Below are 6,319 nucleotides of genomic sequence, written 5' to 3'. Positions count from 1 at the left end.
GTAGTGTTATAATATTGTTTTACTACTATTACGACTTTCTTGCCTACTACAGCAAATTATATTATAATTTTAGCCACTATATATATCCAATTGAAATATTACATAAACTCCATTATTATGATGAATATTACTGTTTTAGTAATATTATTACGTATTAATTTTTAACTAATATTGTCTCTATTAACTTTATTCAAACAATACTTCTGACCTTACTACTACTGTTAATAATTACTTATAAGTATTTTATTATTGTAGAGTTTATCTGCTTTAAGGTCTTTACTTGGTGAAAGAAAGACGAAAGTGTTGGGATCACCAAGCTTTCGGCAACATTATGTTGCCATCATCAGGGCCTATTTATTAAGAAAAAATATACATAATTAATATAAATTTAACAATCAATAATCAAATCAACAATGCATACTTCCCCAAGAGAGAAGAGAAAAAATTCTCATCGGAAAAACTAATGAAAGTGCTTTGGTTTAGGTTATGAAGCACATGGCCAGCATTCGGTTATACATGGTGAACAAGACATCTATGTAAAGTAATGAGTAATTATTCGCATTAACAATTGACGAAAACAATAATTTATATATATAATAACATTTTTTTAAAATAAATTACTAACTAATAATTCACACAATTACAAGTCCAACTGTTTTTGTTCTTACTAGGTATTTTTGACATTAAAACCATATGTTATCACAGTGTTACATTAATGACTAGAATTTACAGCTTGTTTTAAATTATACATATAATTTAAAACACCAAACCTCTTCTCTTTTCTCTCTCTCTCTCTTTCTCTCTCTCTTTCTCTCTCTCTCTCGGTCTCTCTCTCTCTCTTTCCCTCCCTCTCCCCTCTCTCTCCGTACACTTTATTAATACTAGATATAAAAATCAACACTTGCAAATCGCAAAGCATAGAACACTGACTTATAATCAAACTTTTTCTGGAAAAAAAGCTAGTGGTGATACATTAATCCCCATTCATTAATTCTTTCCTCTTTCTTACTATCATTTTCACTTTCACTCACTTCCTTCCTCTTTCCCCCATTCTTCCTTTTTTTCTTCTCTTACTTTCTCCTTTGAATATACTCTTTCTCTCTCTCTCTCTCTCTCTCTCTCTCTCTCTCTCTCTCTCTCTCTCTCTCTCTCTCTCTCTATACCTATTTACCTATCTAGAAAGATCTACAAGATCTAGATAACAGTAGGTAGTTCTAGACAGCAAGCCTAGCATAACGTGATATAAAATTAACNTGATATATATATATATATATATATAAATCAAAATAAACATCTATTGATGTTGATGATCTTTTGAAGTGTGGACAAATCAATGATTTCCACGTAATAAATTAGAGCTGTTAATTTGTGGTGAGATCCATAAAAAGTAAAGGAGCTCGTAATGAATATAGGCAGATTTATAGGACTCGCCGTTGATGTCGAAGCCTGTGGACATTCTCCTCCCCTCCAAAATGCCAAGGAGAGGCACGACTGTCCAAGTTGACCTTAGTCCCTTGCGCTTCTGTAGTCAACCGGCAACCTCTTACCACCCTAGACAGTGTGGCAAAAGACCGCTTTCGGCAAGGGTACCATTTTCTCCAATCACCGAGACTCGGATCACGACGACCTTTCTAGATCAAGCCGTTCAAATGTATCCCGGACGGAATTAAAAGGTCCGGTGAAAAAATATATTGACCTATACTCGTCAATACCATTATACATTGAAGTTACACAGCAAAGAAATCCACGTTTTCCTTAAGAGTTTAAAAATTGAAAATATTTGGACAATGTAATTCTTCTGCCGTGCAGTGAAAGTAGCGGGCACGCCACACCTTGTTCTTACGGGAATGGCTATGTGGTATTTTTAGACGAAGTCATTTTCTTTAAGGAATTTATGTGCATCTTGTGTGTTAGCCCAACGAGAAAATATAATTCAATTTCAGCGCAATAAATTGTATTTCGATATTAATTCTTTAATAGCTACCGTCAATTTACGGAATAATTCGTCACACATAAACAATGTGACAAATTCAAATTTATAAAATAATACACACGCTCGAAATGATGAAAATCAACCATTTTTCAATGTACTGCCGTCTTGTGAGTTTAGCCTAAGCTACGCCTCAAAAGCAACCAAATTACACTTGATCCCATTTTCTAATATAAGTAGGTTTAATACGTTGGATTACTGTCTTTGGTCACTGGTTCAACTCTCTCTCTCTCTCTCTCTCTCTCTCTCTCTCTTCTTCCCTTTCTCTTTCTCTCTTCAATTTCTCGTTAATGTATGAGAAGACGCTCCCGGTCTAAATTTGCGATTTTTTTGTAAACAAATAAAACGATATTCATTCATCCGTTTATTCTATTTATCTGTCTACACATTATCTTTCTATCTATCTATCTACCCAACTCCCTCTTTCTGGCTGTCCGTCTGTCTGTCTGTCTGCCTGTTTCTGACTATCTGTCTCTCTCTCTCTCTCTCTCTCTCTCTCTCTCTCTCTCACTATTCTACTGTATTCTATTCTTTCTATCTCTGTACAAGTTTATCTGTCAACATATCTTTCTACACATCTATCTGTCTATATACCTTTCTCTCTTACTCACTCACTCCCTACTTCTCCTTCATTCTCTCCTAAAGGTTGTGAAGCGACGTTCGTAGTCCATACTTTTCACAGATAAATCGCTCGCGACCTAAATTTGCAAGAATTTTCAAATAAAACAATATTCACACATATTTATCCTTCTAATTATCTATCTACCCAATTTTTTCTCCCTATCTATCTATATGTCTCAATATTTATTATACAACCATAACAATTCTTCTGACCTTACTACTTCTGTTAATAATTACTTATTAGTATTGTTATTTTATTACTTCCTCTCCTCTCTCTCTCTCTCTCTCTCTCTCTCTCTCTCTTTCTCTCTCTCTCGCTCTCTGCGAATTGTTGCAGGTATATTTATAACCCGATTCATCAATTTCAACAGTTTTGTTAGATCCACCATTTTTTCGGATGTCTTGAAAAAGAGAGTGGAAAAGCGTAATGGATCTTGTACTCGTGTCAAGTTCTTCAACACAGTAATTTGCCGTTGTGTATTGTTTTGCTCATTTGCTCATGAATATGTAAAAAAATAACAGTATCAAACGATAATTTACTCCCTTCTAACCACGTACCTATTCTTACTCCTATGAATGCACGACATTCTTTTCTATTGCATTTTCAGTTACACCGAGAGTCATTTCTATTAGAGCAAGAACGTGAATATGCAGAATGCTTTTATGATGCAAGGAATGAACTGCTTTTTGATCAACGGAACTATAACTCGGAACTGAAAGTCAAACTCAAGAATACTACGCTCAGCAACAAAGGCTTCATGGTAGCTCCTACTAACGTTCAACTTCTGGTGCTAATATCCAGGAACGTCAAATTTTATTAAACGCTGTAATACACAGCGTAAAACAAAAATATGTAGATAGAAAAACACTATATTTTCTTGTAATTAAATATACAATTATACAGGCAGTCTGGTTTTGCTAGTACAATAATAATAGTAATTACTTTTAATAACAGTGAAAAAAAAGATTAAAAATTAATATCTTTCAATTAATTAAGGTTTTTCGTTGAGATAAAGAAGTCAGAGTCACGAGCGGGATTCGAACCCACGACCTTCGGCTAGATTGGCTAGATGGCTGGGATGAAGGAATGAGATAAGAAATCTGATAAGACAAGTCCAGGATGTAAGAAGAAGCTCTTGGACCCCTTTCTTAACACACCTCAGAAAATGGCCAAGGTTCAGTACACATGGGAACCAGTGCTCTCTTTGTAGATGAGGTAGAGTTAGCAATCTTCAGATGGGCGTAATTTCATATTAAGAAGCTCATAAGAAAAGCAAACCATATGCTGTATGGTGACATTAAGCGGAGGGTCATTAGTGTTCTGGAGTGGCATTTCCTTGGACGCCCGCACCGGTCATGGTTGTTCGAGGAAGATTTCTAACTTCACAAGACATAATCGAAGAACATGTAACACCATTTGCCCCCCCCCCCCCTATTGGTTAGAGATTCTTGCTAATGCAGGACAATGCCAGGCGCCACAGAGCACGTATTGTGGATGACCTCCTGAATGAAGTTGGAATTGAGTGCTTAGTGGGGCCAGTCCGAGGTCCAGATTTGAACCCAATGGAACCAAGAGATGAATACGTCAGCGAAAACCACCCTTGAAAAGTTGAAAATGTGTGTTTTTGATATGGTAAAGAATACCTCAGAACTTTATAAAAAATATTTTAAGGAATGCAAAGGCGTTTAATGAACGTGATTTGTGCGAGACGTGGAAATAGTATTAAAGAGGGCAAACATTTTTTTTTTTCATTTTTTATTGGTTTTTTTATCTTTTGGATATTTTACTTAACAATTATTTTTTAGAATTAGGTAATAAACATTCCATTTTTAAATGTCTTATTTTTCTAACTAAACCTATTTTTTGTATGCAAAATATGAATAAACCTAAATGCATTAAAATTTAAGTTAATTAAATTCACTATTTTCGTGGTCCGCTTGACCAATTAATACTTTACAATTAATTAAGGTTTTTAGTTGAGATGAAAAAAAGTTAATGGCACGAGAGGGATTCGAANAATTTTAAAAAAATTAACAAGAACGCATTAACCCAAACAAGCAAATTTATGATGTTGTGCAAGCATGCGTGTGTGTTTCTGTTATTTGTATTTATTAGAATTTGGAGGTCGTGAGATGCGGTTTGGTGTGACGTAAGTTTTAGAAAAACATTTTCTTTATCGTGCCAACGTTTCGATCTTTATTGAGATCATCTTCAGGGCCTGGGATTTGCAACGACACGCAAGAATGGCACAATTACACAGAAAACAAACACTTTGAGCCCTGAAGATGATCTCAGTAAAGATCGAAACGTTGGCACGGTAAAGAAAATGCTTTTCTGAAACCTACATCACACCAGACCGCATCTCACGATTTCCGAATAATCATCGACTAACGGTGACTAATCACCACACATTGTACACAAAAATTCAAATATAATTATTACTTAACGTCTTAAATATTTTAGTTTAATCACACATCAAAATCAGTTCGGAAGCGAAAAAATCGCGTGAGTCTGACACTGAACGATGCAAATTGCTATACAATTAAATCGCGAAACTGCACATGTTGCTTTCTGTCTTCCTGAGCCTTTTAGGATATTTTTATCATATTGTTCAAGGTGTAAACGATTAAAGCAACACTATATTATATGAATTCTGATATATTGATTACTAGGACAGATACATGGCTCTATTCTACGTACAATATATTTATTAGCTATTATCAGAGAAATAATTACAATAATCGTAAACATTTGAGTTTTATAGATGAAGAATTGGCCATTATAGCGTAAATCTTGGTATTATCATCAGAGAAGACGTTCCGAACTTGAGAGTAATCTTACCGGACCGTTTGAATATCATGAATTTTAAAATAACTGGCCACCATTCACTTTCTTCGGCAGACGAGGGTCGAACCAAGGCCATTCGGCTACTTTAGTCTGACACTATTCAAAATTCACCTTTTTTGCCCTTCCAACACGGCAATAAAATATAAATAATAGAGGCTTTAAGTTTTTTTACAAAAGAGTTTTTATTTTTCCTTCTTTTTGAAATACCGTTAGGAAAAGGATATTCTGAATACGCACGAAAATTTGTTTCTTATGGCCCCAACAAGGTTCTGCAATACAAATTAGATTTTTATACTTTATTTATAGAGTAATAAACGTGATTTCAATATTTTGAATGTTATTTACAAACGGAAATTAAGTGATTGAGCGAAAATTTAGTTTTAATAATTTTATATAGCGATGCAGCAATTAAATATTAATTAAATTTCTCCATTGAATGACATAAGTGTATTGTTCAATCTCATTTTGTTGTCTTATCGTTGTTAACAAATCGGGTTTCTGCAATTTGCCCAACCCTCCGTAAAGTCAAACTGAAAATTAAACGGTAGTAAGGATAAATTCCATTCTGTATTTGGTATAGTGACGTTGAGTAATACAGATGCAAAAATTGTTGCGACACCTGACACGAAGTGCATAGAATGATTTGCGGTCCATGAAGACGTTTTTATGTTTGGAATGGTGTTCATCACTTTCGTAACGGCTTTTGTCGTTTTCCTGGAGTTAACCTAGACAATCACTTCTTGCAGGAAAATGCACTTAGGTGTAAAAGAGAACGCCTGACAGACTGAGCCAGACAAACATCATGGTGTAGAGGGTTAGTAAGGAGGTTCTACAGAAGGCACAAAAATGCAGATTTTTAT

Source organism: Cimex lectularius, unplaced genomic scaffold (assembly GCF_000648675.2).
Source record: "Cimex lectularius strain Harlan isolate CLEC.00 unplaced genomic scaffold, Clec_2.1 scaffold186, whole genome shotgun sequence".
Lineage (NCBI taxonomy): Eukaryota > Metazoa > Arthropoda > Insecta > Hemiptera > Cimicidae > Cimex > Cimex lectularius.
Note: the sequence above shows the minus strand (reverse complement) of the source record.